Source organism: Ambystoma mexicanum, chromosome 2q (genome assembly GCF_040938575.1).
Source record: "Ambystoma mexicanum isolate Mex_15411 chromosome 2q, UKY_AmexF1_1, whole genome shotgun sequence".
Taxonomy (NCBI): Eukaryota; Metazoa; Chordata; class Amphibia; order Caudata; family Ambystomatidae; genus Ambystoma; species Ambystoma mexicanum.
The window spans coordinates 1119705318-1119728964 of NC_090924.1; positions in this window are offsets into that span (position 1 = coordinate 1119705318).

Sequence of the window (23647 nt, forward strand, 5' to 3'; positions counted from 1 at the left end):
CCCCACTCCAATCATGTGTGAAGCTTCCTGCGAACCCCAGTTATACATGTACCCCACTCGAACAGGGCCAATCGCGTGTGAAAATTCCAGCGAACCCCAGTTATGCACGTACCCCACTCGCACAGGGCCAATCGCGTGTGAAAATTCCCGCGAACCCCAGTTATGCACGTACCCCACTCGTACAGGGCCAATCGCGTGTGAAAATTCCTGCGAACCCCAGTTATGCACGTACCCCACTCGCACAGGGCCTATCGCGTGTGAAACTTCCCGCGAACCCATGTAATACACGTACCCCACTCGCACAGGGCCTGTCGTGTGTGAAAATTCCTGCGAACCCCAGTTATGCATGTACCCCACTCGCACAGGGCCTATCGCGTGTGAAACATCCCGCAAACCCCAGTAATACGTGTACCCCACTCGCACAGGGCCTATCGCGTGTGAAACTTCCCCCAAACCCCAATAATACACGTACCCCACTCGCACAGGGCCTAGCGCATGTGAAACTCCCCGCGAACCCCAGAAATACACGTACCCCGCTCGCACAGGTCCTACCGTGTGTGAAACTACCCACGAACCCCAGAAATCCATGTACCCCGCTCGCACAGGTCCTACCGCGTGTGAAACTCCCTGTGAACCCCAGAAATACACGTACCCCACTCGCACAGGGCCTACCGCGTATGAAACTTCCCGCGAATGAGCGGGGTACGTGTATTTCGAGGGGTGCATGGGGAGTTTTACACGCGATTGGCCTAGCGCGAGCGGGGTACATGTTTTACATGCATTTTCGGGTTGGGGGGCTGTATGCTGGTCCACTAGCCTGTGCGCCATGTACTGGATTTGTGCACTGTACATGGCGCACGGGGCGGGGTTAGGGGCGTAACTGGCGCTGCTGCAGGGTTGCTGCACCACTCTGTGCCACGGCTGCTTAGGGATGTTAAAATCCATGAATACGCTGTGCGCCGAAATGGGTTTTGGCGCACACGGCTGGCGCAGACTGCTGCACTCACACACTGTGTGCCAGCCGCGTGCGCCACTTGTGCGCTGAATTCTATGAATTACCCTGTTAGCCTTGTTGACACACTATTTTGTGTTCCTGGTTCGGTGTGAATGACTGGTGGCTGTGGCTGAAGAGATGGAACAGCGTGGATACACCAGGTATCGAATGGTCTTCAGGACAGTTTGATCAAGTCAGATAAGTAGTGAGGTCTGTTGGCCCGTTGGGTTACAGGGGACTGGTTAGTGCAATGAAAAAGGTGTCTGGTAAATTTAAAAACTGCAAAGGAAGGTGACCTACCATGTACAAATTTAGTGGCGCCTTGGTCAAGTAGGAAATTGGACTGTAAGGCTGTCTGCAGAAGTCAGAGGCCTGGAGCTAAGTGGGTAAAAGAAATACATCTTTATCATCTTGATATAGATGTGGACTGTGACGTCGAGATCGGACACAGTGCTGTTAAGAGGTGAAAACTTGCTATGGTGAGGGAGTGGCTATCCGTTTTAAGCCCTGACGGTCTGCTGAGTTAAAACCTCATAATAAGGCTGGGTGCCTGTGGAAGGAGGAAAGGTGGATTACATGTGTCCCAGGGTACGATGCAGCATGCAGCGGCGGAAAGCTCTTCACCAGAATGAGCTGTGTCACTGTGAAAAGCTGGTGCACATGTGAGGTAGATAAGTGCTTAGCTACTCTTGCATTTCACGCCTGTCATGGGGCTGTCTGTTCTGTGCATGTCAGCAAAAGGGGATAGCATCTGTCATCAAGGTGGTCGAGTCACTTAATTTCAGGAGAAGTAAAAACGCACTGTTGCTGTAAAATGGAACGGTCTCTAGAATTAACATGTTAGGCATTACTTCCTTGCTGATTAACTAGCAGCAATGAAAGTGAAATAAAAACACAATACATTAGGATAGTGCTATAGTTTATATAACTCATATAGCGTGGTTGTGGTAGCAATTACATAGCTTTCAGGAAACCAGAAAAACAAATGGGCAAAACATTCTTTTTTAGCACATTAATGGATATTTATAATTATACTTGCAATGGGTAATGTGCACCAGAAACCAAAACAACATCATGGAAACACTTATGGTCTGTGTCATTAGTTTAGTGTTACGTGCCTGAAAACATTCTAGTTACATATTACACATCAAAAACAGAAAAAAGGGGTGACCATTCTGCATAGTTGGAACATCGTAAAATTGGAAAAAGCACTTGAATCAAGAAAAAGTGAACATACTACTTGAAAAAAAGGAGTTCACAAAAATGACTTCACAAAAGAGCCAAGGAGCATAAATGGGAGGGAAACTGTCACTGTGATTGGGGACAGGTCTAGGCTCGGATGTTAGGAGGTAAAGGATGGTGGAAAGTCCCTGAAGCAGGCTTTTTTAGCTAGGAACCCGGAAAATATTTTTCCTTTAGTTTGACAGAGTGTTATTTATTGAAGAAAAGGTTCCATTCTATTGAAACGTTTAGGCCTTGTCTTACAGAATCCAGGCGATAGATCCATTTTTGCTTTCATCGGGCTAGGTCTCTGTCTCCTCCGCGAAAAGGGTTGCTCACTCTTTGTAATATTGCCCAGAAGATGTCTTTGTGGGTGTGAATTTTGGCTTTGAAATGTGCCACTAGTGGTTTGTCTTCGGCTTGGTTCCGCACGCAGGATCGATGTTCACAAATGCGTTGCCTTATTTCTCGTTTGACTTGCCCACGTAGATGAGATCGCATGTGCATTTGATTATATAGACAAACCATTTGGTTCTGCAATTTGTGAAGGAATTAAGGGTCCATGGATTTCCTTTAATTCAATGGTTTTTAGATTTGCTGTCAGGGGACAGACCGAACAGGAACCACATTTGAAATGTCCTTTGACTGCTGAGAGTTGCCATAGCGTGGCTTGTTGATGGCTTGGTGTGTCAGGTTCAGTGTATCTATGCACTAGATGATCTTTCAAGTTTCGGCTGCGTTTGAACGCGAAACGGGGTTTCTCTAGATTGAAAGTATCGGTTTGAAGTTTGTCCCAGTTTTTTAGGATCACTTTTCTGATGGAGTTACTCATTGGAGTAAAAGTGGTTACACACGTCATCTTGGTTGTTGATTGATCTTTTTTGCTAGGTGTTAGGCATGATTCTCGATTTCTGTTTTTTACTCGCTTGCGGGCTTGGCGGATTATGTGTTTGGGGTAACCTCTTTCATTGAGCCGGATCGCTAGTTGTTTGCTTTTGGACTCATATTCTCATAATGTTGAACAGTTGCGCCTTATCCTAAGAAATTGGCCATAAGGCAAGTTTATCTTAAGTCCTGAAGGGTGAAAGCTTGAGTACTCTAGGAGGGTGTTTTTTGATGTTGGCTTGCAGTAGAGGGTTGTACCTAAAGAGTTATCCAGAGTTCTGTAGATTTGCAGGTCGAGGAAAGGAATGTGGCTCTTGCTGTGGTCAATGGTAAAATTGATACAGTTGTTTTGTGAATTGAGCCATTGTAAAAAAGTGAGTAAATCATCTTGTGTCCCTTTCCAAATCATAAACACATCGTCTATGTATCTTAGCAAGTTTCCAATCGATTGTTTAAAGGGATTGACGTTGTTGTATATTGAATCTTTTTCAAAAGTGTCCATGAAGAGGTTGGCCACGTCGGGGGAAAAAGTTGCCCACATGCTGGTTCTGTGATTTTGATGGTAAAATGTCTGTTTTAGATAAAATAATTTTCCATGAGGGCTATTCTAGTGCATTCAAGGAGAAATTCAGTGAGTGGTTCTATTTTAGTTCTTTTGTCGAGGTAGGTTTTGAGGACTTGTAAACATTCGATCTGGGGAATACTCATGTACAGGGATTCCACGGCTCGTGTTACTAGTAGATCATTTTGTGTGACTTGTATGGTGTCCAACTTTTTAATCATGGCCGTTGTCTTGGTTGTATGAAGGCATCTTGCTGATGAAAGGTCTTAAAAAATGGTCAATGTAAATAGATAGTGGTTCCAGCTTTCTCATCTTCATCTACCCATCCCTCCTCGTAGGCGTGGCTCATGAGACTAGTGATTTCAGCCAGTATTCTTTGGGTTGGATTGATTGGTAGCAGTTTGTAGAATCTATTGTTGGAAAGTTGGCTTGTCACTTCTTTATCATAAAGGGTCTGACACCAGAGAACAATACCGCCTCCCTTGCCAGCTGGTTTAATGAGGAAGTTTATGCTTTTTTCTAGTGCCTGTAATGAGAGTCTTTGTGCGGCTGAAAGATTGTTTTTGTATCGTATCTTTTTGTCAAAGGTTTTGTGTAGTTCCAGAATGATGCGGTTTTCAAAAGACAGTATTTCATGACATACCATTGAGGCAAGAGGGGTGAAGTTGGATGGGGTTTTAAGACCCGTGGATTTTGGCGGCTCTTTTTCAGTGCTGTTTCTATAAAAATATTGTAGGCGGATTGTAAGAAAAGTATTAAGAAACATTGGGCTGTGGCACGACTGTCATGCCTCGCTCACCTGTAATGTTCCGTTCCCCTTCTTTTGGGATCAGGAATCCATATGCAGTTAGATCGGCGGCTAAACCGTTCTACATGAAGTGGAGGTTCTTTTTATTTTTTTTTATTTTTATTTTTATTTTATTTTTTTTATCAACTTTATTTAATAATTATACAAAACATAATACAACTGAGTAACAACAGAATGGGAACAAGCAAAAGATTACTCCATATACATCAGTGCAACAAAATGCAAATTACTACTAAAGTAACAGCTATTCAAAACGAAATCCGAAAACATCCCCACCATCCCATCTCATGGCAAGATGTGATAAAACAAAACACAAACAAAAAAAAAGGACAAAACATAAACCCCTACCAATCCCCAACCTCAATATCCACAAAATAAACCAAAGCCTACACCTTATCCAAATAAATCCCTGAATGGCCCCAATCTCTCCTCGTACAGAGTTTCCTGATGTTGTCGAACTGCCTGAGTCTTCTCATACCAAGAGAGCGTCCGCATATCCGACACCCAGTTCTCGCAATGTGGCTTCTTCCTGGATTTCCACACCTTCATTATTTGTTTTATGGCCATCAACAATGCTCTATCAATCCATTCCGAACAATCCCACATCTCCACACTTTGACTATCAGTTGAAAGGAAAATCATTGACAGAAAAGTACGAGGCAGTGCCATGCTAGTTACCATATCAATGCAATCCAAAACTTCTCTCCAAAAGTCCAGCACTGTACTACACTCCCAGAGCATATGTAGATAGGTCCCTCTTGAGTCCCCATAACCCCAGCACAGATCTACATCAGCCAAGCCTCTCTCCTTCATTTTCACTGGTGTCCAATAAATACGGCCTAAAAGACGTTGATGAATATACCTCAGATTTAAATCAACCTTGGCCCTCACCGAAGCCCTCCAGCTATTATCCCACAAGCCATCAGAAAGATCAGTTTCCAATTCAGACACCCACTTCATTCGCAACTGACCCCAGGAACTCCTCATACAGTCCTGCAAAGGCATTAACCTTACATATGTAGAAACTGTCCTAGGAGACGTAGCAAAAATCTCACAAATCTGAGGTCTACCACTCAAAGGTCCGCTCAACATTTGCAATCTTTCCATCAGCAACCGCTCCAAAAGCCCATATCTACCCACCTCTCTATTATGCAGACTATAACGATTAGCTAATTCTTCAAACGGAACCATCCTCCCCCCTTTCCATACATCCCCTATTTTCAGAATGCCCCTGTTAGCCCAGCCCCTCCAATTAAGTGGAGGTTCTTTAATAGACTCCCTGCAAAACGTTTTTGATTCCAGCATTAGGTCACGTGATACTTTGGTTTAGATTATCACGTGTATTCTTTGAATGTATTTAGGTGATTTCTTCTAATGTATCGGTGTTTCTGATTGTGGATTCTATTCGCCCGATTTGCAGTGAGCCTGCATTCTGTTTCAGTTCCTTAAAAAGCTTTGTGACTCTTCTATGCAAGTCATATCTTTTTGGACTTTGTTCTACGTCCAGTTTCCATACAGCATTCATTACGTGTCCGCCGCTGCATCCAGGATGCTCTCTGCGGCGTTTCCAGTAATGGTGGTTCTCCACGTGTAAGCCGTGTTACGCTGCTTTCAAGCCCGTCACATCCAGGTTTCTCTCTGCGGCATTTCCAGCGATAGCGGCTCTCCACGTGTATTCCATGTCACGCCGCTTTCCAGTTATTCCTCGCCGGCTGCACAAAGACATTAACAGAGGTATTCTTCCTCATTCTACAGTGCAGCATTGTCTCTGAACTTATATTCTTTTCATATTACTTTTCAAGGATGTATTTAAAGAAGAACACTTCCCAATAGTTCCAGAATCAATTATTTGGGTGACAATTAACCTGTTCTGAATATTATTTGCCTTGAACATTCTGAAGAAGACAAAACCTTTGGTGTTGAATTTAGTGCACAGAACTAGAGGATGCTTTCCAATGTGCACCAACCCGGCACTAGTGCGACCCTCGTGCCGTTCGGGTTTAGTGTCCTACTAACTTCCCTTTACCTTGTCGTTGTGTTCTATTTGGTGACTTTCACCTTGGATTTCTTTTGGACCTTGGAACATCATATAACTACATTATTCAGGTTAGTGGGTAATTAACTAGTGAAATACCTATGTCTGATTCATTGGGTTGAATTCTTAGCTGATTATTTCTATCATACAGATTGGAGCTTGTGTTCTTATTATATTTCATATCAGACAGTGGGTGGAATCAATGGAAAGGTTTTCACCCTGAGGATTGTATTTGTATTTATTTGTATTTATTTTTATTTTTATTTACATAGCGTTTTAATCCAAAGCGCTTAACAAGAGGAACAAGCATACTTCATCAGGATACTGTATCCTTTTATGTATCCTTTTATGTTACACCTGTATCCTTTGTTGGTAATTTCATAGATTCTGAGGGCGGCATGTCAACGACTTTCATTACCAGAAGAACCTTTACCAATTTTTGCGATGAAAAGGCAAAAAAGCGTGAAAGACCAACTAGTTTATGCATCCGCCTCAATAAAATCTTCAAGATCTACCACAACTAGCTGGGACCTCAGGCCCCTCACAGGCCACTTTCCATGTGGTTCCTGCTCATTATTTAAATTTGTACTCAAAACCAAGGCGTGTGCACTTGATGGAAAAAATTGGGAGTTGTGTCACCACTCAAATTGCAAACCAACTTGGGCCATCTATTGCATCCAATGCCCGTGTGGGCTTAAATATATTGGCAAAACCACAGGCCCTGTCCACACCCGCATTATAGAACATCGCTCCCGTATTAGTTGTAAAGCTATTAATTCTCCCTTGATAAGCCACTTTATGGAATATGGCCATTCTACAGAAGACTTCCGTTGGTGGGTCATTGATGTGGTTAAGAATGCTACCAATCCCCACCAAGCGCTGGCCAACAAGGAAGCACACTGGATGTTCCTGTTGGACACCATTGAGCATGGTTTAAATGAAGCATCTCCGCTTTGGTAGGGCTAATTTGTGGGGATATTCTTGTAACAATTGCCCCTTCAGTATATCCAGATCTATTCCTGAGTTTTCCAATGCAAAACACATTTTATTTTTATATTCATTTTCATTTTTCTGCAGTATTTGTGCCCATTTGTTCCAGAAACTTTCATTATTTTTTACATATTTATCTGAGACAGCATTTCACAGTAATGTGCTTCTCTAAATACTTAGGAAGGAGGTACTTTGCATTTGTTAACGCAACACTTCTTCCCCTCGCATTCCTCAACCGATATCCGTTAATTCGCAAGTCCTCTTTTGCTGTCCATGAATTTCATCATGCACACATTTGTAAACACGCCTCTTGTACGAGGCACAGCTTTGTCTCCCTTCGCGCAGAAGACTTGTCATTACGTCTAGCTGCTGAACAACGCTGCACTCACCGCACAGCCAGACAATTGCTGGCCCCAGGTGAGTCTACAACAGATAATAGTGTCCGTCAGGCTACTTCAGAACAAGACAAGGTCGCAGTATCACCCGCGCTTCTTTTCTCCCCAGGCTTGTTAACTCGCTTCTTCCTGGCATCAGCATTTTGCCGACATGTAGTGAGCTGCCTGCAGTTACGTTTTTACCTACAGGCTTCTCCTAGAATGTACGACATTGTTCATCATAAGCCCGTAGCAGTCAAAGCAGGTATGTTCTACCCAGTCAGGTGCCTGGCGGTACTCACAATATTTTCTGACTATTTTCAGCAGGGTGTGCAGGGTAATGCAATTAACTAATACTACCCTGGTCCAATTTATTTTTATTAGATTCCAATGAACTTTGGTGGATATATTGTGCCATCTTTGAGTTACCAAATGGAGGAATTATTTTTTCAAATATGGAAGCACTGGATGCTTATGCCTGAGATTGAAGCAATCACCCTGGTAGGTAGTCACTCCCTACTTTTACTAGCTACTTGTTTACCTGCTATATAACTACTTGGCACTCTTTCTTTTTGTACGATTTGGTTGTGAGATCTCTTTTCATGCACTAGAGGTTTCTCTTTCGGTACACTGATCTGGTGATATATTGTGAACTCCTTGGTATAACCTATCAGGAGGGAGCATTGTCCGGTTGTACAAGTTCCACATAATGTTCCTTCTCTTTTATTGAGTACCATTCATGCTCAAGCTTGTATCCATTATAATATAGGTACGGTTTAACTATCAACATTTTTTGGTTGCTTTGCAGGGGGCTGAACAAACAATCCACTATCCTGACGAAGGTGGTTAATTTTGCTCATTTCACCACCGAAATGCCAGCTGTGCCACTATTCATAAACGAGGGTTGTAACTACACTTGTGTCTAATGATGGTGGCATACCACGCTTTTTATCACTCATAGTAGCGGATGGCGTAGTACAGCAGTACAAAAGTACAACTTATCAGCCTCATTTCTTTTTATTGATTATTTTTCTCTCTGCATTAAGCTTTTTAACTTGCATCTATGCAGCACCAAATCAAAGTAGTCTACCTGTCACCAGAGCTTGTAACAATTAGCTGCAATTCAGTTAGGGACAGTTAGTCAATTTTTGGAAAAATCCCACTGACAAATATAGTCTGGTACAATACATGTTTTTCATTGAGCCGGATTGGCTAAATTCATTTTAATTTTTCTAAACAGCACTCTTTCAGTTTCTTTATTATTGTATGTTGTGTTTTGTCAATTGTTGTGTGTTGTTTACCTGGAATAAACCAGCTCCGGTTAATAATCTGTGTAATAACACAGTGACCATATTGATTTCCTGATTATGTTAGGGAATCTACTTTGTGACTGCTCTCTCTAATACTTTTTATGTACCATCTAAACATTATTAAAAAACTATATATATATATATGGTTTTGATCTGTCTACTTTGTTTAGCATACACAACACAAGCAGAGCATGATAGGTACTATATGGGCCTCATTCCGACCCGGGCGGTAAATTACCGCCTGGGTCGTACCTTTACCACCATGGCGTAAACTATGTTTACGCCATGGTGGTTGGCGGACTTACCACCCCATTCTGAGGTTGGCGGGGCGGTAAGTCCCCAATCCCCATTTACCCTTCCCCATTCCCATTTTTGCCCCATAGGGCATAATGGGAGTGGGGAAGGCGTTAATTACGCCACCGTAAATTACGGTGGCGTAATTAACAACAAGGTCCCTTAGCGCCATGGATTTTAACACCTGCTAAAAGCAGGTGTTAAATCCTCCATGGCGCTAAGGGACCTTGGAATCAGGCGGTAAGGGTCGGCGTAGTTTACGCTGCCGTAAACCCCTTACCGCCTGGGTCGGAATGAGGCCCTATGTCTCTTCAAATGATATGATTAATTAATTACAGCAACTAGCTTAGTAACTGCTAGTCGCTTCCAAACCATTTAACCAACCGAGCAAACAGGGGAACACCTCACTGTTGATTTTTAATCTTCTTCTCCATTATAGTTCCTGAAGTATTTTGGGATTCCTCTTTGTGACCAGTATTTGGGCAGCCACGGCTGCCTGTAGTGGTCTAGAACTATGCTTCATTTTTGACCCAATCTATATGATGGGCTATAACTAAAGGCAACTGGAACTCTCCTTTCTCCCTCCTGCTATGGTTGCCTGGGATGTCTCCACTGACATTTAGTTAAACTGCTCTTTTCTCATTCACATTTACATTTTCTTCTTTCTTTTTTATCAGCTGTGCATGTTATAGTGGTATGGCTGAAAATGTCACTTTAAGTTATGATGATGTTCAAATTAGATCAATACTCTGTGGTCCCTCACTTTTTGACCCCACAGGTCTAAACCAAACCACAGTTAACTTTAATACTGGTATTGATTTACTCAAACTAAAAAAGAAAAATGTGTGCACCACACTTCATGGTCATTTCCTCAAAGAGTACTTAAAAAAGAACATCATCCCGTCTGGACTTATTGTCCGGAGCGAACCATGGGTATTCCTAGAGGATCAAGAATATAAAACTAATTTTAGTTATATTGCTACCAAATGTAGCTACGATTTGATGGTGCTTACCATCTCTACGGCTCAACGGGTTGGAGATGTGTTACAGAAAGAACTAGACATGGCAGAACAACTTAATGACACCACTATAACTAACGCAAAGGAAAAGGTGACGGCTATTAACAAACAATTTCAAGAATTCACAGACACTACTTTAGCAAAAATATCTAAGAAATTGGCCAAAGATATACAAAACTTTAAGGTTGAAGTCATCTATCCATACTTGGATCCCAACTATCCAACAAATACTTTCGGCCAAAGGCAGCAAACAGGTAACTCTCAACAACAACGTAGGGTTACCTTTTCAGGGAGTAGTAGTAACTCCTCAGGATCAGAGGGGGAGTACCACTGCCCCCCGAAATATTACCCATTTTCGGGGTTTTACACTGCCTTTTTTAGGTACAGACCCATCTCGAGGCCCCAGACCCGGATGGTTTCCCCCACAATATCAACAATGGGGGGCCGTCCAGAGGTGACCATGCTACCACAGGAGGAACAACAGACCACAATGGAGTCGCTACCTCCCGATCTTTAACCTTTCACAAATTTCACTTTCTGAAATGGAAATGCAAGTTCTTGCCAAAGGGTTGACGTTTATCCCTACTCACCCGACAGACTGGTTCAATGTACAGACTGAGATCAGAAGATTTTTTAGATCCGTTATGCTAAAAATTTTCTTCCAAGAAAAGGAGAGTCCTACAGATGAGGGTTACACAGGGCTACGCCCACAATCTACATTTACACCGGATGACACTACCATGCCCAAGGAAATACTTATATTTGAAAAATGTGTACTTAATGACCTGAAAAAGATGCAAACTAGGTGCACTCCGATGCGCTATAATCTGAAACAACAGGAAAGACAGGCACTACAGTCCTTAGCGAATAATTCACAAATTGTCATCAAACTTGCTGACAAGACCGGAGGCATTGTAGTAATGAATCAGAAACAATACCATACTATGGTAATGGAACTACTTAATGCACCTGGAAGCTACCGCCCCTCGGCAAAGATCCAACTAAGGAAATCCAGAGCTCCATTTCGGAGATCACAAACTATGCACTCCAACACTCTTCGATCTCCAACAAAGAATTTGAATTTCTAAATAAAGCCGATGGGTCAACCCCCAAATTTGATGCTATTCCCAAAATCCACAAGGATGCCACCAAACCATGGGCCATACCTATCCTATCAGGATGTGGCACTATTCTTGAGCCAATTTGTCAATTCATTGATAAATATCTTCAACCTATTAGCCAGCAAACAGCCACGTACCTTAGGGACAGCACCTCTGTAATTTTGCTTTTTTAAGGTAAACCATTTGACCCCTCCACCAGATTTCTGGTATCACTGGATATTGTAGCACTCTACACTAATATCCCTCACAACGAGGCTACCGAATGTATACGGTCCAGCGTGACACAGTTTTCAGCTCCGAGCCAGGCACCAGTGGAATTCATTATGGGATTACTCTCAATATCCCTTACCAAAAATTACTTCAAATATCGACATCAGTATTATGAACAAACCCAAGGCACTGCTATGGGGGCAGCATTTGCCCCTTGTTTGGCCATCATATTTATGGCGATCTTTGAAGAAAAATTAATTCTCTCAGATCTTAATCCATATCATCAATACATCGAGAGCTGGTGCAAGTATATTGATGATATTACTTTCATATGGCACGGCAGACAACCTTAACTCCTTCCTAGTTTGGCTCAATCAATGCCACAATACCATTAAATTCACGATGACTATGGTAACACCCAGATCTCTTTCCTGGACCTTCAGATTTGCCACCAAGCTAATAAACTGGTTTGTTCATTATTTAACAAACCTACCAATTGCAACACTTTATGTACTTTGACAGCTTTCATCCACATATTGAAAAAGAAAGCCTACCCTATTCGCAGTTCCTGAGATTCAGGAGGAAATGTACTCTATCTGACTATGATCATCATGCCCAGATTCTTACAATGAAATTCAAATAACGAGGTTATCCGAATAAGCTCATTTCAGATTCATATAAACAAGCTAAATTCACCCCACGGGATACTCTTCTTGCACCCAACAATCAGCAAACACAGGACAAATTAATTTGTGCATTTACCTACAGTCCATATACTTTTCTCATTAAGAAAAGTATTAAGAAACATTGGGCTGTGAGACGACTTTCATTACCAGAAGAACCATTACCAATTTTTGCCATGAAGAGGCAAATAATCTTGAAAGACCAACTAGTTCATGCGTCTGCCTCAATAAAATCTTCAAGATATACCACAACTAGCTGGGACCTCAGGTCCCTCACAGGCCACTTTCCACGTGGTTCCTGCTCAGTATGTACATTTGTACTCAAAAACAAAAGCTTTGCACTTAATGGGAAGAATTGGGAGTTGCGTCACCACTCGAATTGCAAAACAGCTTGGGCCATCTATTGCATCCAATGGCCGTGTGGGCTTAAATATATTGGCAAAATCACACACCCTGTCCACACCCGCATCACGGAACATCGCTCCCGTATAAGATGTAAAGCTATTAATTCTCCCTTGGTAAGCCACTTTATGGAATATGGCCATTCTACAGAAGACTTCCGTTGGTGGGTCATTGATGTGGTTTAGAACGCTACCAATCCCCACCAAGCGCTGGCCAACAAGGAAGCATGTTGGATCTTCCTGTTGGACACAATTGAGCATGGTTTAAATGAAGCATCTCCGCTTTGGTAGGGGTACCTCGTGGGACATTCTTGTAACAATTGCCCCAGTGGTATATCCAGATGTATTTCTGAGTTTTCAAATGCAAAACTCATTTTATTTTTATATTAATTCTCATTTATTTTTTCTGCAGTATTTGTGTTCTTTCATTTGATCTAGAAACTTGCAGTCCATTTCATTATTTTTTACATATTTATCAGAGACAGCATTTCACAGTAACGTGCTTGTCTAAATACTTAGGAAGGAGATATTTTGCATTTGTTAACGCTACACCCCTTCCCCTCACGTTCCTCTACCTATATCCATTAATTCACAAGTCCTCTTTTGCTGTCCATGAATTTCATCATGCACACATTTGTAACCATGCCTCCTGTACGAGGCACAGCTTTGTCTCCCTTTGCGCGGCAGACTTGTCATTACGTCTAGCTGCTGAACAACGCTGCACTCACCACACAGCCAGACAATTTCTGGCCACAGGTGAGTCTACAACAGATAATAGTATCCGTCAGGCTACTTCAGAACAAGATAGGGTCGCGGTCTCACCCACTCTTCTTTTCTCCACAGGCTTGTTAACTCGCTTCTTCCCGGCATCGGCATTTTGCAGACATATATTGAGCCGCCTGCTGTTACGTTTTTGCCTACATGCTTCTCCTAGAATATACAACATTGTTCATCACAAGCCCGTAGCATTCAAAGCAGGTATGTTCTACCCAGTCAGGTGCCTGGCGGTACTCACAATATGTTTCTTACTATTTTCAGCAGGGTGTGCAGGGTAATGAAGTTAACTAATACTACCCTGGTCCAATTTATTTTTATTAGATTTCACTGAACTTTGGTGGATATATTGTGCCATCTTTGAGTTACCAAATGGAGGAATGATTTTTTCAAATATGGAAGCACTAGATGCTTATGCCTGAGATTGAAGCAATCACCCTGGTAGGTAGCCACTCCCTACTTTTACTAGCTACTTGTTTACCTGCTAAATAACTACTTGGCACTCTTTCTTTTTGCACGATTTGGTTGCAAGATCTCTTTTCATGCACTAGAGGTTTCTCTTTCGGTACACTGATCTGGTGATATATTGTGAACTCCTTGGTATAACCTATCAGGAGGAGGCATTGTCCGGTTGTACACGGTCCACATAATGTTCCTTCTCTTTTTTGAGTACCATTCATGCTCAAGCTTGTATCCATTATAATATAGGTACGGTTTACCTATCAACTCTTTTTGGTTGCTATGCAGGGGGCTGAACAAACAATCCACTATCCTGACGAAGGTGGTTAATTTTGCTCATTTCACCACCAAAATTCCAGCTGTGCCACTATTCATAAACGAAGGTTTTAACTACACTTGTGTCTAATAATGGTGGCATACCACGCTTTTCATCACTCATAGTAGCAGATGGCGTAGTACAGCAGTACAACAGTACAACTTATCCGCCTCATTACTTTTTATTTATTATTTTTTTTCTCTGCTTTAAGCTTTTTTAACTAGCATCTATGTAGCACCAAACCAAAGTAGTCTATCCGTCACCAGAGTTTGTAACAATTAGCTGCAATTCAGTTAGGGACAGTTAGTTCATTTTTGGAAAAATCCTACAGACAAATATAGTCTGGTACAATAAATGTTTTTCATTGAGCCAGATTGGCTAAATTCATTTTAATTTTCCATAACGGCACTCTTTCAGTTTGTTAATTATTGTATGTTGTGTTTTGTCAATTGTTGTGTGTTTTTTACCTGGAATAAACCAGCTCCGGTTAATACTCTTTTTAATGACACAGTGACCATATCTGTTTCCTGATTATGTTATGGAATCTACTTTGTGACTGTTCTCTCTTATACTTTTTATGTACCATCTAAACATTATTAAAAAACGATATATATATGGTTTTGATCTGTCTACTTTGTTTAGCATACACGGCACAAGCAGAGCATGATAGGTACTATATGTCTCTTCAAATGATATGATTAATTCATTATAGCAACTAGCTTAGTAACTGCTAGTAGCTTCCAAACCATTTGACCAACTGAGCAAACACGGGAACACCTCACTGTTGATTTTTAGAGGAGCAATAGGGCCTACATTGTGAGACTCATCTGCCTCATCTAACTCATCCATAATATTTGACACATTATCATCCTCATCATTTTCCACATTTGATGGAGGGTTAGGTAGGTCAGACCCACTCGCCAGACTTTGGTTCTCCAACAACTTTTCAATTAATTCTGACTTTTTGCCTTTAATAGAGAGATTCCTATCTCTACAGAGATTTTTCAAATGATCAACAGTGTAAATAAGGAGCGTCTCCTGACTGTAGCTTTACATATCATACATGATTAAAATTGCTTTTTCGTGGTGTTTAGCCTTGTGGTTAGTTGAGCCAAGGTAATAGCAGCGCTCTAAGTGTAATCACTATACTTTATCCTCACCACTGTACACCACGGTTAGGCAGAATCATTTGCAGTACCCTTTGGGAACACCACACACAATTAAGACTACAAGTGTAAGTACAATTTCACCTTTGGTACAAGCCCATACTACACAGTAAAGTAGTAGCGATGGCTGAGCAGCCAGACTTATCTCAAGAGTAAAGTGAGCAGTATCAGAAGTTACACAAAGGACAGCAATTACTATGGTTCAAATAAACACTGATTCAAGGTTTCTGAGTAAAACAATATACATTTATTTACACCATCAGTTATAAAACAGTTCAGTATTATAAAGCAGCAGCAAATCACAATCTTAATACACTGCAATAACCCCCAACCAATTCTGGACAAGTTAGGCTCAAAATGAAGTGTGAGCAAATAGGCACTCCAGCAATTTAAAAGGGAGGAAAAGACAAGGTTATCCAAAATCAACAACACCAATAAGTGATAGGCATGGCAATCTGGAAAAGGCTTACTACAACTAGGATTCAAGTCAATAGGCCTGGACCAATGTTAAAGGTTCAGAGTCTTTGCAGAGGATCACAGAGTTCAAAGTGGTTGATGGTTGAGTCTTTGCCAAGAGTTCAAAACGAAGTTGGTCGGAGAAAAAAGTTACTCAAAAGAGAAGAGAACGACAAGCCTTTGGAGAGGCGAAAGATTTCAAACACTTTCACTGCGGTTGGACAGAACGAACCACCGAATTTGCACAGTGCCTTAAATGAAGAAGAATGCTGTAGCTGAGGCGGTTGTTCCTGGCAGTTCCTGCAGGCTCATGGTTCCTGAAGCGACTGTCGTGGTGACAAGAAGGAGGAAGAATGGAGGCTTCTGCACTGCCCACGGAAGAAGCCAGCAGCAGAGCAAAGAGTTGAATAAAAGTTGCACTCCTTAAAACCCAAACAGGTTCCATTCCTCCTGGCTATCCGGTTCACTGCAGCGATGCACAGCAAATTCGACCAGGAGAGGGAGGCCAACATTTGGTGTTTGGCGAACTGGTTGGTCCCACCAAGCTCAAGGGAAGAAGATTCCTTACAGATCTTCTCTGTCGTCCGAGTTTAGGGCGATTCGGACCTGCAGCGGGGCTTCTTCTGGATGTCCGGTAGTTGCAGCAGTCATCTTCTTTCAGCTCCTGATTGGTTCTCTCGTTCCAGTGGTGACTCTGCCTTCCAAGTCCCAGAGACCTGCTTTTAAGCAGTTTTACCCCATTTGCACAGCCTGGCTATCAATCACACAGCAGGGTTGCTGTCCTGGCAGGACAGCCACCTAGCTAATCAAACTAGAGTGCGACTTGGGTGTCCAAGGAGACCCTGTGCAGGGGGCCTCAAACCCCTCCCTCACATCCTGTCCACCCAGACACTCAGGCGCCTAAAGAGGGCTTCTGTGCAGAAGCCCGCCAAAGGACGCCGAACAAAGGAACCAAACCTGGTTTGACACGCAGAGTAAAACATGAGAAAGACCTTTACAAAAAGAAACAGTGAATAAACCCGACCAGAACAAAATAAAAATAAATGGGGTCCATCAGGATAGAGTTTGAGGCTACCACCTTAGCCTCTAATGTTACTGAGGCTATTTTCATAGCTCACAGTAGAATAAAAATGGTAGATACCACTGCCACCAGCCAAATCTTTAGAAAGAGGGGAATGAAATAATGTTCCATGAGAATCAGACAAAAAGGGATAACTATTAACCCTTCCAGTACTCTATTGGAAGATAGGTTGTACTGGGTCTGTAAATTTAAAAAGACAAGTAAAGTCAATGGCAACTTTACATGTTCTGGGGGACAGTAGTCAGTCCCAGAAAATGGAGTTTAAAGTGGGAAGTCTAAAAAGACAACCCTGTGTCACTGCACTAAAGGTGCTGTGTGACACACAGTAAAAATATGATAGCAATGGGTGAGACTCCATTGTCCATGAGCACAAACTTACAACACACAGCAAAACATATGTAAGAGTGGAAAAAAAAGGCTCACACTCTAACCAGGTGAAAAAACAAATCCTACAAATCCAGCAAAGCTGCTGTGGGACTCAACAGGTAAGGGAAATTAGCCATTCTGGAGAATTCTCTCTAACACTTTCCTTCAAGCCATCAAAGGCCCTTTCACAGTCTTCACTCCAATTAACATTCTTAGGCAGATTGGGTGATGTCAGAGCTGTCAGAGTGGCAGTTATGGTGCCATAGCCTGCCATGAAATTTCTGTAGTACCCAGTGAGGCCGAAAAACCTCTCACCTGGGTTGGAGTAGAAGGACTTTCCCAGTCTTGTACTGTGTGTGTACCTTACTAGAGAGGGGTGGGATTTGACCCCCTCCAACCTCATGACCAAAGTAGGTAGCCTTCTCCTGTGCTATCTGGCACTTGGTTGGCCCTGTTCATGTCCTGCAACACTTTATCCACATATGGCAAATGTACTTCCCACGTAGAAATGTAGACAGCAATTTCATATAGGTAGGCCACAAAAAAGGCCTCCAGTCGAATGATACCATGATTGACTAAACTTTGGAAGGAGGTAGGGACATTCTTCAACTCAAAAGGCATAACACTAAACTGGTAAAGCCCTTCTGGTGTTAAGAAAGCCATTTTCCCTTTGGCCTGGTCAGTCAGAGCTATTTGCCAATAGCCTGATGTAAGGTCAATGGTGCTCACAAACTTGGCAGCAACTATCCTGTACACACGCTCATCAGCCCTGAGCAATGAGTGTACATCAGTCTTGGTGACTGCATTGGCTTCTCTGTAGTTCACATAGAACCTCAAAACCATGGTACCTGCCTGGGAATCTTCCTTGGGGACAATGACAACTGGGCTGGACCATGGGCTGGTTGAGGTTTCCATGACACACAAGTCCAACATCTTGGCCACCTCTGCCTGGATGTGGTTTTTAGCAGTGTCTTACATCCTGTAGCATCTACTTTTGACAGGTACACTTTAGCTTGCTTACAACATGGGGTGAGACCTGTTGTCAGTGAGAATAGAGGGGCATACTGCTGGAGCAAAGCCTGGCAACTCCTCTGCTGCTCTGGTATCAGATCTGGAGAGTGTTTCACTCCTTCCACTGAGCCACACTGAGGGTTGCTGTGCAGCAAATAAGGAAGGGGCTCACTCTCATCCTCTTCTTGCTCTGAAGCTAGCAAGTGGCATGCAACTTCTCCTCTCCTGTGGAATGGCTTGAGCCTGTTGACATAGAAGACCTCAAGGGCTACTCTAGGTACACCCATGTCAACCAAATAGTTGACCTCACCCATTTTAGAGATTATCCTGAAGGGTCCAGTCCACTTATTTGCCAAAGCTCGGGCTTGGTAGTCTCCATCACAGGGATCTCCTGACCAGGAGCCCAATACACTTGTGAGGACATACGGTCATGCCAGTACTTATTCAATTCCTGGCTTGCCTTAAGATTTGCTGATGCCTGGCCCATCATATTTGTCACCCCCCTTCTGGGGCCTAAAACATAGGGCCTCATTATGAGGCTGGCGGTACCCGTTCCTGTAATACAGGCACGGCTGCTGCCGGTATTTATTTTTTTCAGCACCCAGGAATGGGCAATTACCGGGTCATTATGGCCTTTGCTGGACCCAGTAATTGCCCATTTGTGGGCGCCGGAAAATATTCTTCTCCATTCCTATTTGAGCCACATAGGACTCAATGGGAATGGGGAAGCAGGATGCACTGGCACCATTATCAACGGTGCCGGTGCATCCAACATGCTCAGCCTGTGGGTTCTGGTACGGCCGCCAGGTCAGACCTGGCAGCCTCAATGGACCTGCAAGCAGTACTCATAGTTTTCCAGTCCGGGAACTATGGTACCGGCATGCTTACCGGTACCATGGATCCTGGACTGGCAACCTTATAATGAGGCCGATAGTCGCCCACTTGCTTGGTAGGGCTGGAGGGATGGCTTCCAAACCTTCTCTTACTATGGCAAAGGGCCCACTCACTGGATGTCCAAAGAGGAGCTCAAAGAGCTGAACCAACACCCTTATGAGGTATCTCTCTATATGTGAAACAGCAGGCATGGCAGAATGAGATCCCATTTCCAAAGCACCCAAGTTGCCTTTGAAAGTAATGTTAAATCTCTCAACCAGCCTGTTGGCCAGAGGATGGTAGGAGGTGGAGAACTTATAGGTGACACTACCTTCCTTCCACATAGATTTCATGTAACTAGACATGAGGTTGGTTGCTGTGTCAGAAATCACCTCTTAAGGACCACCAACTCTGTTGAAAATACACAGGAGATCACTGGCAACCACCTTTGTTGTTATGGTCCAAAGGGCTATTGCCTCAAGGTAACTGGTGGACTGATCTTCCAGTGCCAGGATGAACCTGTGGCCACCTGATATTGGAGGGTCTAGTGAACCAACAATATTTTGGGTGATACAGTTATCTCCTTGGTTAATGTCTCTCATCTTTACAATATTGGGCCATGGGAGGGGCAAAACCTATAAGTGACATGTTCTTCTGTCCATCATTATGGGGAGGAGTAGTAGCTCTTGGTCTACTCTTTAACATTTCCCCTCTAGTCGAGAATCAACCACACCCATCTTACCCTCAGCTACCCCTCCTTCCACAATCTCTACCTATGATACCCCAGACATCTTGCCACCCTCCACCCTTGCTTCACATAGATCTCTGGATGCACTCTTTTTTTCAACTCTGGGGGAGCTATTGAATACATTCCCAGATAACCAATAGTATCTCTGACCATGTTTTTTTTTGCTGTTATGTATTATAAACATTATGGTTGTATATGTTCATCTTTTCCCATCGTTCCCTCATTTTAATTAAAACTATGGTTAGCATGCACAGGCAGTGACCCTGGCACAGTGTGGTAATAGGGACTTTTTTATGACATTAGTTGGGACCTAAGCTTTAATACCTCTTTTAGCAGTCATGTTACACCTCAGGATGTTATGATGATATCCTTTAGAGGTAATGAAATCATTTTTTTTTCTCTCCTCAACCCCATAACTTTTTCTCTGCCCTCTAAACCTCCCATCTGTCAGTTCACTGGATGTAAGGTGTACACAGATAACCCTGGTAGCCAATCCACAACTTTTTTGGAGCAGCATTCCACTGCTCATTCTTCTCGGTGGCAAGCTCACGCACCTTCTGTAAGTGCACTGCTTCACTTTGTTGCTTTATGGGACTTTCTTCAAATGTAGGGGCCTCTGTGTATTTGTGCTGGCCCTCTTTGAAAAGCTGGATCTTTGAAGGCAGCACAGCTAATCACGGAAATAATGTCACAATAGGTAGTATGATGATGGGGGAGTACAAAGAGAGGTACTTGGATGGCCAGTTCAATGAGGATTGGCCCGCTGCTTTTCTGGGCCCCATTAAGCTTGCTGAAGTTTTACGGCCAATGTCCCTTCCCACAAGCTCAGTTGTCGGGTCACTCCTGTGTATGCTCTGCACTGCATTTTGTTCCCTGTCCATCTACAAAGAATGAAAATCCGGTATGTTTCTTGAAGTGTAAATACATTTTATTATTATCACTCTCTGCTAAGGCCTGAATACTGCTCATCCATACTATTACCTCCTTAACAATTACTACTAATATTTATTATTTTCATTTAACAACCCCTTCCATCTAATTTGTGTTCTATTCGCTTATTTTTCCACTCCACCTTTGCAGCCTTATTGTTAATTTCGGAATTGTATGCTCTTCCTACTTAATGCATGACCCAATGTGCTCTGTAGTGAATGCATGATACTCCCCACTCTGTTACCTTTTGTAATATGTATTTATTTTTCCCCTCTGTAATGTACTTGTGTTTTTCTGTGATTTGGGATATGGGAGAGCACACAGGTTCTAACTTATCCTTTCCCACTGTCGGGGGAAAATTCTCCCGGGGCCGGCTGGGCCGTCTGCGGACCTCCGGGCAGGGAGGCCCCAACTCCTCCTGTATATCCCAAAGAGATAGAGTATGAGACACACGCAAGAAGCAAGGTGATTCTGCTGTTTATTAAACAAAACGGCAGGGATGGCCAAGGATCGTACGCGTCCGTCCTGACACTCTCTCAGCAGCGTGGGGCTCGCAGGCCCTTTTTACTTTAGCATGACGCGCTACTTGCGTCACCTTAGCAAAATTAGCAAAAAACCTATCGCCACTCTGGATTGGTTCCCCGAGTGGTAGGGTTAGTATAGCATACATATAGAGGACGTGGTTATTGGTTAAGGGTCAGTCAGGTGGTATACTTGAGTTGTCCCTTCAGTTTGATACATAAAAATTGTTACATGAAGACCCCTGAGGATTGGTCAATGTTAATGGCGTCAGTGATAAGGGTCCCATGTTCTAATTGGTTCACCCGCGAGCCCCCCAGTCTGGGACCATCGCTGTTCCCAGCTCGCAGCGCACCTGTCATTTGCAACAATGTTTCACTATGGGTATGTGCAGACAATGTGAGGATTTATTCATAAGCAGGAAGGCCGACTACTCCCACCGCCGCAGATGTCCGTTGAGTCGCTTAATTGTATCTGCCTGTGTCTTGAGACGGGGGATCCAGACGCCTTCTTCCTCCTGAGCTTGGCACTCTATCAAGTTCGGCTTGGTCACGTGAGGTGGGGACCGTGGTTGAGGCAGAATTCTGCACAATTAATATTGCATTTCTCACTGTGTGCCTGGCTTATCTTGCAGGTGCGACCTTGGCGTCGGCTTGCGGAATGAGAGTTTGCAACGTTGTACCCTTGACTGTCTGCTTTCACTGGGCTCATTCTGCAGGGTCAGCAACTGAACCCTTGCTCATTTAATGTTCATGGAAGCTTTTGCTTGTGGCCTACTTGGGCCTGGTGCATAGGTGGAACCATTTGATGCAGAGCGCTTTAGGTTATGGTATCATATTGCTCTATCCCCAGTATCGTGTCTTTGTTATATTTCTCATTATGGTACATGGTTTTAGAAGAAGCGTGAGCAAGCCTTTTTAGATAAGTTCATTATGCGTCTTGCGTTTCTGCATTTGAAAAGCCTATGTTGAAAATAATAAAGATGCACGTCCATGGGTGTGTCCGTCGCCTACGTCATAGGACTGAGTATGTTCTTCGTGTGGATTGGTGTGGGAGTGTATGTTGCACGAGTGTGCTGACCGTTAGCTAGGTCGTCATGGCATCTCTAACGATGTGTTGATTTGGTGCTGGATGGTTTAGTCGAGTTCATCCATGCCGCAGGTGTCGGCATGTGCAGGGCAGGATGGTGGGCATGCGGGTGGGCATGCGAGTGGGCACATCCGTATGTTCTTGTACCAGGTTATTTGGTCGTCTGGGAGATGGGCAAACTCCTCTCGTGGCGGGTGTCTGGGCCGTGATCCTCTAGGCCAGGGTTGAGAGGGGATTGGTGGGAGCCTTTTATTCGCTTTTCCCACTTCAGTCCCCCCTCTGGTCAACTTGTCGACCACAACATATCCTTTTCCTTGTCTCCTCTCACTCTCCATATTTTAGTTACTCCTCCCAAATGTCCATAGTGGTTGACATGGTCATCAAATGACCAGTACATATATACACAGGTTCCTCCAGGTGTGCAGTATACCCATTTCCCTATGTAGCTCCTCGGGTTTCTTGGGTGTTCGAGCTTCACAGATGGTGGGTCCAGGTGGTTAGTGATGATCTGGTTGCGCAACCTCTCTCTCTCTTTTATTATTGTGCCTGTGTGTTGGCCGTCATCTGCTGGCATCAAGGGGTGCATACCGACCATTTCGATCATCTCGTCTGTGGTGCCTGCCTTCCGGGCCTTCCAAAATCTTATTATGATAAGTGCAGCTACAGCCAAAATAATGCATCCAACTATGATTTGTAGTCCATCTGACAGCCAAGATGGCATCCATGACCATAGCGTCGAAAACCAGCTCTCATCCTTTTTTACACCTTTACTTTCATCCATCATTTTGTAGTGCATCTGGGCCAATTGTGATACTGCTTCTGTCAGTGTACCGTTGTCAGCATCGTTAGCAGGAATGAATGTGCAGCATGATTGTCCTATCTTTGCGCAAACTCCTCCTTCCATTGCTGTGAGGAGGTCCAGTACATATCTGTTCTGTAGTGCAACCATCCT